This window comes from Nerophis lumbriciformis, linkage group LG01, assembly GCF_033978685.3.
Source record: "Nerophis lumbriciformis linkage group LG01, RoL_Nlum_v2.1, whole genome shotgun sequence".
Taxonomy (NCBI): Eukaryota; Metazoa; Chordata; class Actinopteri; order Syngnathiformes; family Syngnathidae; genus Nerophis; species Nerophis lumbriciformis.
In genome coordinates, this window is record NC_084548.2 from 60,197,647 (window position 1) to 60,210,894 (window position 13,248).

The window sequence follows — 13,248 nt, forward strand, 5'->3', positions numbered from 1 at the left end:
GCTGAAATCGACAAAGAGCAGTCTTGCATAAGTGTCCTTAAACTCAAGATGTTCCAAGAGTCTATGGATTACAATAGCGATGGTGTCTTCGGTTGATCGGTTCTCCCGGTACGCGAACTGATATGGGTCAAGGGATGGTGGTATTGCCTTTTTAATCTGTTTCAATAGCAGTCTCTCCATGTACACATGATAGCAGCAACCGGGCTAGGACAACATGTAAAAGCCAGAGCTGGAAGACCCTGCTGCTTCGTTAAGATCTACCGTTTGGGAACACTTTGGCTGCGCGATACAACAATGGAGGACGGAGGTTTGCCGACATTGTTCAGCAGCTGCTTCTGACAACACGTCAAACATGTGTTGCACCTTTCCTGCTTCCGGCTCCCAGACCGTAGTCGAGGAGCGCTGGGGAGACACTCCTCCAGGGCCGATATATTCTCGGAGGCAACACCCTTCACTCTACCCGGCAGTGGGTCTCCACAGCTCCGGACTCCAGGGTAAATGACGAGTCCGGCGATTAGTTGCAAATCGTGGCTTTATTGAGGTCTTGCACACAGCCAATCCAACAAAACACTAGCCACTCCCCGCACTCACGCTACCGCTCCCTCACCTCGCTCGCCCACACACACACCTCACATGCTGTCACATATTAGAGGGCCACACACACACATACACTACTCTCATAACACATGCTAACCCATTTGAAGCGTCACCACCGTATTCAAGCAGCCTCTCCTCGGCGAGTCAGGCAGGGCTAAAGCAATAACAAATGTTTTTATAGCAGCAGATATAAGTCCATATTGCATTAAAAACAAGATTTTGACCCACTTCTATGGTGGAAGAACAATGAGCCCATATACCCTCTTACTGCCAAGTTAGCCAGGCTGGGGGGATAAAAGTTAATCTGAGGCTGAGTTGACTTGAAACTGTTTAATGTTGCACTTTTTATATGTAGAAGAAAAGTTTTGTCATTTTATTTAATCTGAGCAACAACTTGAGGCAGTTTAATGTTGATTAACGTGGACCCCGACTTAAACAAGTTGAAAAACGTATTGGGGTGTTACCATTTAGTGGTCAATTGTACGGAATATGTACTGTACTGTGCAATCTACTAATAACAGTCTCAGTCAATCAAAAAAAGCACTTTATATGTAGAAAGGTTTTGTTAAGAAACCATTCTGAGCCTTATCTTATTTAGTTTTTATTTTATATATGTTGACCACATTGACCCTGGCAAAGGACCCTGTGTGTATATGTATGTTATGCCATTGTTTACAAATTTGGTAAATAAAGAACCAAAAAATGTATATTTTGTTGTTTTCCTACTGTACCGGAAATTAACCGAACCGTGACCTCTAAACCGAGGTACGTACCGAACCAAAATGTGTGTGTACCGTTACACCCTTATAAATGACAGATCATGAGAGATTATCATCACACTTCAACATCTCTAACATGTAAATGCTGCCTCTTTCCTAGATCAGCATTGTAAATGTAAATATGTTATTCATTGTTTTACCCTGGATAAATAGATGTTAAATATATACATGTAAACTAGGAAGTAAATGTTTATATACTACATTACCCAGGAAGGTTAGTGCTCTAGACAGGAGCAGGAAGTAGGTTTGAGTTATGTTGGAGGACATTTGTGCCGTTTGATCAATGAAGAGTTGATATATTGTTAAATGTTGTTCCTGCTTTGTCTACACAAGAAACACGTTTGGATAGGACAACTGCTTGAGCGTCGCTCTGAGACTAATTTGATTGGCCAAAATGTGGGAGAAGTCGCTCCAAATTACATCCTGAAAGAACTTTGGATACAACTAAATATTATATCCATAATACATCCTGAAAGAACTTTAGATAACACAGTTACCAATTTTTGTGCTAATACATGACACATTCCTGGATGTCATTTCGACAATAACATTACATTTGTCTACAAATCATTTAACCATGCAAGTGAGTTTTCACCTGTGATTAATCATGATTAAACCAAATTTCAAAATGTGATTAATCTGATTCAAACAAAAATAATAATCATTTGACAGCCCTAAAATGTTGACAATAATAACACAAAGCTGTCATGCAGGCCGTTTTTTTTTATTTTTAAACTGTCATTGCTCAAAAATAATAATGAATCAATGTTGTTATACATTATTGACCTATTTAAGGCTCCAATTACTTCAAATATTACACTTAGAAATTTTGTTGGGGGGTAGGAGATTGCATAAGGGGGCCCTATTGGTGTCAATTTTAACATGTAGGCATGAGCAGACCCCGACCTCAAAGCCTCATATCAGAAGATCTGATCATCTTAAGTGACAGCTTGATGGTTGATTGAACAGTTTTCGCTGCCGAGCTCCGCCCACTACGCATGGGTACAAATAGGTACTGACCGATCCAGCACTTCAGGGCATCATCATCCTCATTTCGACCAATTCTGATCAAAATCTGAGTTTGTGGAACAGAGTTGCAAAATGTTGAAAGTTTTGTGGCGAGCCATCAGATAAAAGTTTGGCGCCAGGCCACGCCCACATCTTATGACGTGGGCAAAGTTCCTTCGCAATTTAACATCGCCCATCTGTGGAGTGTCGGGGTTTTTTTTGGCCGTGCAAAATTAAAATTTTGACAGATCAGCTGCGCTTGGAATTTAAGTGTTGAAGCTTACTCCCTTGACTTTTGATTTGGACTTAGATAGATTGTGGGGAATACTTGGTAAGGATACTCACCCACGGCCTGTAAAGGTCCGGAACAAGTATTCTTACTTAGTTCCTAGCAATCTCGGGACTATGGCTAGTGGTGAGACTGACTTTGAGGGTGGAGGGAATGCAGTGACGTGCGGTGAGGTTGATGGCTGGTGAGGCACTGACTTCATCACAGTCAGATTTACAAACATATGAACCCTAAAGAGTATCTTATTCACCATTTGATTGGCAGCAGTTAACGGGTTATGTTTAAAAGCTCATACCAGCATTCTTCCCTGCTTGGCACTCAGCATCAAGGGTTGGAATTGGGGGTTAAATCACCAAAAATGATTCCCAGGCGCGGCGCCGCTGCTGCCCACTGCTCCCCTCACCTCCCAGGGGGTGATCAAGGGGATGGGTCAAATGCAGAGGACAAATTTCATTACACCTAGTGTGTGTGACAATCATTGGTACTTTAACTTAACTTTAACTTTACACATACAAACTGTAGCACACAAAAAAGCACATTTAATAAAAAAAACGTTATTATGGTCTTACCTTTACTTAGAAAGTAAGTTCATGCGCCGCAACTAAAGCCCTCACTTAAACTTTCCACGTGCAAGATTGAATTTATTTAAAAAAGTGTAACCGAGGGTTTATAAATGTCGCCTATACTGTATGAAACTACAAAATAACAAACACGGAGGCTCCAGTTTACACGAGGACCACTTTATTTACATTCTTTCAAAAACCTCCGCAACGTGACATCACTTCCGCTCTTAGAGCCTTCAAAATAAGAGCTCAAGGCATATACTGTATACCAGCGCATAACAGGAACTTAACATCACAAAGAGGAAAGCCCATGAAAATAGGTTACAAAAGTTATTTATTAAGAAGCCAAAAAGTGCAAAAACAATAATGTTGGTGTTGGAGGAGTTGTGAATTAGGTACACCTGCAATCTGCAGGTGTATCTAATGTTGTGTCCCTGCAGTCATTCACAACTCCTCCAACACCAACATTATTGTTTTTGCACTTTTTGGCTTCTTATGAAATATTTTTTTTAATAGATTCAATCTTGCACGTGGAAAGTTTAAGTGTGGGCTTTAGTTGATATAACAATTCTACGGCGGGGGTGCAGGAGGCGAGCCTCAGCCAGTGCGTCTTTTGCAGCCGTTTTATGATCGCTCAGCACAAGAAATACGTTACACACATACAGTTGTTGACAAAATACACTGTACATTATATACCTCAGCTAACTAAACTATGGAAATGTATAATATAGTTCATATAGCAATACAGTCTCACTGCACAGCAGGCCAGCAGTTAGCCGAGTCATTGCGCAATCCATGTTGCGGCACTGAGTGACGTGCCTCAACTGGCTGCTGTTCACCGCACCGTCTCTTCTCAGTATTTGAACGGCAAATGTGAAAATTCAGCGATTTTGAATAAAAATAATCTAAAACTGGTGAAGTTAAATGGAAAATAACTTTATAGTATAATCACTGGATACATATAACAATTAAATTATTTTTTTTTCTTTTTAAATTTTTTTTCTTTCCATGATGGCAGGTGAGGCCCCGCCTCACCTGCCTCTAGTGACTGCACGTCACTGAGGGAATGTAAGATGGGGAGGAAGGTTGGGTATATGCGGGAGGGGGAAGAAAACAAGTAAGCGCAAGAAGGAAAATAGTGGTGGTAGCACTTGCAATGATACAACTGATAGTGAGGACGATGAAGAAAAGTTAATGATCATTGTTCATTTTCAGGGAGAATTAGGAGTGAAAAAGGTTGATCCCCTAAGACTCACTAGGATTTTAAGGGATACAATTAGGGAGGTTAGTGAAAGTTTTGACGGATTGAAATTTGCTTATTGGTTGTGTATTCAGTGAAGCAGATGGAAAAGACTAAAGTGCTGACAAATGTGGAAAAAGTTAAGGTGGACAAAGTGGTGAAAGTTGGTGAGAAAAGGCAAAATGTACGCAGAGGCATAGTAACTGGAATCCCTGTCAAGGTCAAAATGGAGGAACTTGTGGAACATATTAGAAAGAGGAATAAAACTCTTAAACTGCTCGTAGAATGATGAGAGGAGCTGTGAAATTGGAAACAGAAACTGTAATAATTGAGTTCAAAGCAAAGGAAATCCCCCGAGAAGTGTTGGTCTTGTGAAGTATGATGTTAGAGAGTGTATTCCTACACCTATGAGATGCTATCGATGCCAAGAGTTTGGGCACATTGCAAAGTTTTGTAAAGGTCAGGTAAGATGTGTGTGCTGCAGTGGGCAACATGAGTATGGTAAGTGTGGCGAGGGAATCAAACCAAAGTGTTGTACAGACCCTGTTTCCATATGAGTTGGGAAATTGTGTTAGATGTAAATATAAACGGAATACAATGATTTGCAAATCCTTTTCAACCCATATTCAATTGAATGCAATACAAAGACAAGATATTTGATGTTCAAACTCATAAACTTTTTTTTTTTTTTTTGCAAATAATAATTAACTTAGAATTTCATGGCTGCAACACGTGCCAAAGTAGTTGGGAAAGGGCATGTTCACCACTGTGTTACATGGCCTTTCCTTTTAACAACACTCAGTAAATGTTTGGGAACTGAGGAGACACATTTTTTAAGCTTCTCAGGTGGAATTCCCATTCTTGCTTGATGTACAGCTTAAGTTGTTCAACAGTCCGGGGGTCTCCGTTGTGGTATTTTAGGCTTCGTAATGCGCCACACATTTTCAATGGGAGACAGGTCTGGACTACAGGCAGGCCAGTCTAGTACCCGCACTCTTGTACTATGAAGCCACGTTGATGTAACATGTGGCTTGGCATTGTCTTGCTGAAATAAGCAGGGGCGTCCATGGTAATGTTTCTTGGATGGCAACATATGTTGCTCCAAAACCTGTATGTACCTTTCAGCATTAATGGCACCTTCACAGATGTGTAAGTTACCCATGTCTTGGGCACTAATACACCCCCATACCATCACAGATGCTGGCTTTTCTACTTTGCGCCTATAACAATCCGGATGGTTCTTTTCCTCTTTGGTCCGGAGGACAGGACGTCCACAGCTTCCAAAAACAATTTGAAATGTGGACTCGTCAGACCACAGAACACTTTTCCACTTTGTATCAGTGCATCTTAGATGAGCTCAGGCCCAGCGAAGCCGACGGCGTTTCTGGGTGTTGTTGATAAACGGTTTTCGCCTTGCGTAGGAGGGTTTTAACTTGCACTTACAGATGTAGCGACCAACTGTAGTTTCTGACAGTGGATTTCTGAAGTGTTCCTGAGCCCATGTGGTGATATCCTTTACACACTGATGTCGCTTGTTGATGCAGTACAGCCTGAGGGATCGAAGGTCACGGGCTTAGCTGCTTACGTGCAGTGATTTCTCCAGATTCTCTGAACCCTTTGATGATATTACGGACCGTAGATGGTGACATCCCTGAATTCCTTGCAATAGCTGGTTGAGAAAGGTTTTTCTTAAACTGTTCAACAATTTGCTCACGCATTTGTTGACAAAGTGGTGAGCCTCGCCCCATCCTTGTTTGTGAATGACTGAGCATTTCATGGAATCTACTTTAATACCCAATCATGGCACCCACCTGTTCCCAATTTGCCTGTTCACCTGTGGGATGTTCCAAATAAGTGTTTGATGAACATTCCTCAACTTTATCAGTATTTATTGCCACCTTTCCCAACTTCTTTGTCACGTGTTGCTGGCATCAAATTCTAAAGTTAAGGATTATTTGCAAAACAAAAAATGTTTATCAGTTTGAACATCAAATATGTTGTCTTTGTAGCATAGGGACGGCGTGGCGCAGTGGAAGAGTGGCTGTGCGCAACCCGAGGCTCCCTGGTTCAATCCCCACCTAGTACCAACCTCGTCATGTCCGTTGTGTCTTGAGCAAGACACTTCACCCTTGCTCCTGATGGGTGCTGGTTAGCGCCTTGCATGGCAGCTCCCTCCATCAGTGTGTGAATGTGTGTGTGAATGGGTAAATGTGGAAGTAGTGTCAAAGCGCTTTGAGTACCTTGAAGGTAGAAAAGCGCTATACAAGTACAACCCATTTATTTATTTATATTCAACTGAATATGGGTTGAAAATGATTTGCAAATCATTGTATTCTATTTATATTTACATCTAACACAATTTCCCAACTCATATGGAAACGGGGTTTGTAATTGGGGAGAGGACCACAGTGCCGCCTATTGGAAATGTGAAACAATGTAAAGAGAAGTAGAGGTGCAGCAGATAAAAGTGAATACTAAAATGTCATATGCGGAGGCAGTTAAAACAATGGAATGGCAGAAAATTGATGACCCTGTTAATGTGCAAAAAGAAAGTTTGGAAATAAGTAAAGTATGGGCTGAGAAGAAGAAAATAGGGTTATTATTGCTGGTGTTAGATCAAGTCCAAAACTGAAAGAATCCAAGTTGTGGTAAGGGCAGCAGAGCACCACTTGGATATGATAGGCTAAAGATGAGAGGAGATCAATGATGTGTTGCGAGCTACTAAATATTAATAGTACTCATTTACAGCTATGGTGCGAAGCGATTTGGAACAGCAGAGAGAAGGAAAAGGACAGTTACACCGACAAAGTCCAGGAGACAGCAGGAGATTGTATTGTACATATTAGAAAAAAGAGCTATGTTTGCTCCTTATCAAAGCGGGATTCGAAAAGGCAGACAAACTATGGATCCGATCTTGTGTCTAGAAGTTGATGTTAGAAGAGCTCAGGTAAATAAAGAATCGGTATGTGCAGTATTCTTTGATGTGGAAAAAGCATATGATATGCTTTGGCGAGACGGTCTGATGATTAAGTTACATGCTATGAGTATTGGGGGGAACATTTGTAATTGGGTCAGAGATCTTTTAAAGGATCGATCCATTCAAGTTTTGGTTGGAGCTCAAGTTATGCTGTAGAAACTGGAACACATCAAGGAAGTATTATGAGCCCAAATTTGTTCTCTATTATGATCAATTATATATTTGTGAATATTCCAGCTGGAGTGGGAAAATCATTGTTTGCAGATGACAGAGCCTTATGGAAAAGGGAACGCAATGTTGAGTATATTACCCAAAAAAAGGCAAGAAGGTATTTGCCTTGTTGAAGAGTGAGGAAGGAAATGAGGTTTTAGGTTTTCTATTGAAAAGTCTAAAGTCATGTATTTTACTCGAAGGAAAATTAGGAATTTGGATCTAAAACTATATGGTACTAGTCTTGAAACTGTGAAAACATTTAGTTTTTTAGGAGTGCATTTGGATTTTAGCCTCTCAAAACTTGATGTGATTCAATCTCAGACTTTAACAATATGCTTGGGTCCAGTGAGAACATCACCGGTGTGTGCTTTACAAGTAGAAGCAGGAGAAATGCCTTTTCAAGTGAGAAGAGACCAACTTTTAGCTCATTATTGGATTCATCTGAGAGGACATGGAGAGTCTCACCCAGGAAAAGTTGTGACCCAGGAATTCTGGGAAAGGGAAAGTGTTGAAATAAAATGTTTTGGCTGGAAAAGGAAATCAGATAGCTCAGAGTATAGGTGTGCTTAGCTTATTATTGGATTCATCTGAGAGGACATGGAGAGTCTCACCCAGGAAAAGTTGTGACCCAGGAATGCTGGGAAAGGGAAAGTGTTGAAATAAAATGTTTTGGCTGGAAAAGGAAATCAGATAGCTCAGAGTATAGGTGTGCTTAGCTCATTATTGGATTAATCTGAGAGGACATGGAGAGTCTCACCCAGGAAAAGTTGTGACCCAGGAATGCTGGGAAAGGGAAAGTGTTGAAATAAAATGTTTTGGCTGGAAAAGGAAATCAGATAGCTCAAAGTATGGGTGTGGTGGGTATAGAGTTTGAGGAGACTGTAGTGTGGCCAACTCATCCTTTATGGCTATTTGAAAAAAGAATAGTGGACCTTGAATTACTGTCAGTTAAACAAAGAAAGAGGAACGCAGATATGGTTGGCGAATGGTTTATAACCTGGTTGAAACCAAATATAATCACTGGAATCCAATTTTTACGGATGGATCCAAGGACCCAGAGAATAAGACCGGGTCAGTGATATCGGTACCAAATCAGTTGAGCTCATAGGACTAGATAGTACAATCCCTAAGATTGATCAGCACTTAGTGTTGAGTGGTTGGGGGGCAGAGGGGTGAAGGGGAAAAAGCTTCACTGGGGTCTTCAGGTGGGCACCCCCCTTCATTGTTGTTTCGTTGATAGGCCCACGACACCTCTGGAGGGCTCACCGGCAACATCTGGTGTCCCAGGTGTGCCCCCCTTTGCCTTTACCCCTAGATGCCATTTTTCAGCCCAGTTGGGGTCCTTTCTCTTGATCCATATCAATCTGCTACTTCGTTCGGCAGCATCCGACAGTGATTTGACAGCCCGCCGGAAAACCAGACACTTACTGGAGGGACGTCTGTATAAAATATGCCGGACTGGCAAACGTTCAGGGGCCAAAAAGTGGAAAAAGGCCCTGGAGAATATAGATGCTTGTCCCTTGCAGAGCCACACAAGGATCTGATGGGGAGAAGCCTTCTGTGCTCCTGTGGGTTCCATAAGGTATCGCCTTATTTAAAATTTACTTATTAATTATTTACTAAATTGTACTCCCCTCTCCCCTAGCCAGCAGATCCGTCATTACCCGCTGGCTCCGGTAAGGCAGGAGAAGTTGAGACGGAGGCAGGACAAGTCCGAGTCGACCCGGAGGTAGGAAGAGGAGACACAAAGACAAGGAGTGGAGACACGGAGGCAGGGGAAGTCACAATCCAGCCTGCTCCTCCGTTGCAGCAAGCATGCCTTCCACCTCAGCCAAGGCAACGTGCCTGGAGACTCCAAAAAGCTGCCCAGGAAGATGAGGAGCTAGTGGTTAGGGGCGAACCACCAAAGTAAAGGCTGGCAAAGGAACATTACCACTACACCTGCAAGGAATGTGGCCAGAAGAAAAATAAAAGGACTGGACACACCCAGCTGAAGGTTTGAGGGGCGTCCGTGTCCCTTACTCCTCTGTGCCTATCAGCTCCGCGTCTGACTTGGGCTCCTTGTCGGCGACTTCTCCTATGGCGGACGAGCCTGACACGCTGGTGGCGATCGTGCCTGGCGCGCCGCGCGAACAGCGCACCACGGGTACCCAGGCGGCTGGTACCTGCTGGTCATATGACGATGTGGTTGGTAAAATAGTGGAGCTTGGTATCGATGACGTCAAGAAGGTGGTTATTTCCACGTTGGCCTCTGCTGTGGCCTCCGCCGGGGATTTGGGGCTCAACTCGGTTTACAAAAAAGACTTCCCAACCAAATTAAAAGAAGCGGTACAGACGCTGAACCAAAGGGTAGTTAGAGCTAGGCGAATTGCCTCGCCATTCAACTGAGTAGAGCCTCATCGGTGGAGCAGCCTGGTAAGAGCGACTGCACCAAGAGGACAGGACCCCGTTAACGGAGAGCTGGACCTGATTCGCAAGTACTGGGAAGAATTTGTGGGTTTCCACCGGAATCTAACATAATCCAAGTAGGCTTCATCAGTTCATGCTCATAGACTCAGATTGGTCAGATCTAGTCTTAGACTTTGATTGGTCAGATCTAGTCTACCGGCTGGTGCCAAACCCCCTAATTCTTATACTCCAACACCAGGAGGGTGTGCTTTGGCAAATATGGTCCTGTGAGAAAAACAACTGTTGAGATGCAAAAAAAGCAATCCTACTGTCAAAGCCAACAGCAATTGTTGAAGTGTAATTTCCCCTATTTAGTATCGAGGTATTGTGTGGCAGAAGTATCGCTGTGGATCGACCTCTATCAGCCCAAAATAGTTAGAATGTTAGCATTTCCTTCAGTTGTAACAAAAGCACAAAGGAACATCTGTGACCAGAATGTTTGTAACTCCTGTTATTTGTTGGAGGCTAAATTGCAGAGTCTTTTAGGAATTGTTGAAAGGACAGTGTTGTATGTGGGAGATATACGTAGACCACCTACTCTCTTCAGGGATGGTTTTTCAACCTTGATGTAGAGGATTTCCTCACTGAATCATAGACTTAGATTGGTCGGATTAAGTCCAACGGTTGGTGCAAAAACCCCAAATATTTATATGGTTTACTATTTTTTTTAATGTTGTAAAAATAACACAACAATATCTTAATTCCTCTATATGTCCATGTGGTTATATGCTGATATGTAGACCCATCCATCCATCCATTTTCTACTGCTTGTCCCTTTTGGGGTCGCGGGGGGTGCTGGAGCCTATCTCAGCTGCATTTGGGCAAAAGGTGGTGTACACCCTGGACAAGTCGCCACGTCATGGCTGAAACAACAGTCATCCATCCATCCATCCATCTTCTTCCGTTTATACGAGGTCGGGTCGCGGGGGCAGCAGCCTAAGCAGGGAAGCCCAGAATTCCCTCTCCCCATCCACTTCGTCCAGCTCCTCCCGTGGGATCCCGAGGCGTTCCCAGGCCAGCCGGGAGAAATAGTCTTCCCAACGTGTCCTGGGTCTTCCCTGTGGCCTCCGACCGGTCGGACGTGCCCGAAACACCTCCCTAGGGAGGCGTTCGGGTGGCATCCTGACCAGATGCCCGAACCACCTCATCTGGCTCCTCTCGATGTGGAGGAGCAGCGGCTTTACTTTGAGCTCCCCCCCGATGACAGAGTTTCTCACCCTATCTCTAAGGGAGAGCCCCGCCACCCGGCGGAGGAAACTCATTTCGGCCGCTTGTACCCGTGATCTTGTCCTTTCGGTCATGACCCAAAGCTCATGACCATAGGTGAGGATGGGAACGTAGATCGACCGGTAAATCGAGAGCTTTGCCATCCGGCTCAGCTCCTTCTTCACCACAACGGATCGATACAGCGTCCGCATTACTAAAGACGCCGCACCGATCCGCCTGTCGATCTCACGATCCACTCTTCCCTCACTTGTGAACAAGACTTGGGGCAAGATCTTCACCCCAACCCGGAGATGGCACTCCACCCTTTTCCGGGCGAGAACCATGGACTCGGACTTGGAGGTGCTGATTCCCATCCCAGTCGCTTCACACTCGGCTGCGAACCGATCCAGTGGGAGCTGAAATTCTTGGCCAGATGAAGCCATCAGGACCACATCATCTGCAAATAGCAGAGACCTAATCCTGTAGCCACCAAACCAGATACCACCGAGGAGCTTTTTAACTACCTCGGCAACCTCAGCCCCAGAAAGAGGAGTGTCCAAAACATGAGGCCGCAAATCCGATGACACAACTACAAAGTCGATCATGGAACTGCGGCCTAGGGTGTCCTGGTGCCAAGTGCACATATGGACACCCTTATGTTTGAACATGGTGTTTGTTATGGACAATCTGTGACGGGCACAAAAGTCCAATAACAAAACACCACTTGGGTTCAGATCCGGACGGCCATTCTTCCCAATCACACCTCTCCAGGTTTCACTGTCGTTGCCAACATGAGCGTTGAAGTCACCCAGTAGGACGAGGGGAGCACTTTCCAGTACTCCCTCGAGTGCATCCAGAAAGGGTGGGTACTCTGAACGGCTGTTTGGTGCGTAAGCACAAACAACAGTCAGGACCCGTCCCCCCACCCGAAGGCGGAGGGAGGCTACCCTCTCGTCCACCGGGTTGAACTCCAACGCGCAGGCTTTGAGCCGGGGGGGAACAAGAATTGCTACCCCAGCTCGTCGCCTCTCACTGCGTGCAACGCCAGTGTGGAAAAGAGTCCAACCCCTCTCGAGAGAACTGGTTCCAGAGCCCTTGCTGTGCGTCGAGGTGAGTTCGACTATATCTGGCCGGAACTTCTCTACCTCGCGCACTAGCTCAGGCTCCTTCTCCCCCAGCGAGGTGACGTTCCACGTCCCAAGAGCTAGCTTATGTAGCTGAGGATCGGACCGCCAAGTGCCCTGCCTTCGGCTGCCGCCCAGCTTACAATGCACCCGACCTCTATGGCCCCTCCCAGCTCCTCTCTGAGCTGCCACCTTACCGTGGTAGAGGAGTTTGCGTGTCCCAATGATCCTAGGAGCTATGTTGTCCGGGGGCTTTCAAGGGTAGGGTTTCCCAAGACAAACAGGTCCTTAGTGAGGGATCAGACAAAGAGCAGCTCGAACACTTCTATGGGAATGAAACAACAAAAACTCAGATTTCCCTCGCCCGGACGCAGGTCACCGGGGCCCCCCTCTGGAGCCAGGCCCGGAGTTGGGGCACGATGGCGAGTGCCTGGTGGCCGGGCCTGTCCCCATGGGGGCCGGCCGGGCACAGCCCGAAGAGGCAACGTGGGTCACTCCTCCAATGGGCTCAAACGACAGTCATTGAAGTGGAATTTCCCTTCCTTCGCATTGTGGTATTGTGTGGCAGAAGTATCGCTGTGGATCGACCACTATCTGCCCAACATAGTCAGCTTCACCCTTTTTAGCATTTCCTTCAGTTGTAACAAAGGCACAAAGAAGCATCTGTGAGCAAGGTGTTTCTATTTCCTGTTATTTGCTGGAGGCTAAACTGCAGAGTATTTTAGGAATGGTTGAAAAAACAGTGTTGTATGTGGGTAATAGGTGATTTCGCAGACCACCTCCTCTGTTCAGTCATTAATGTCA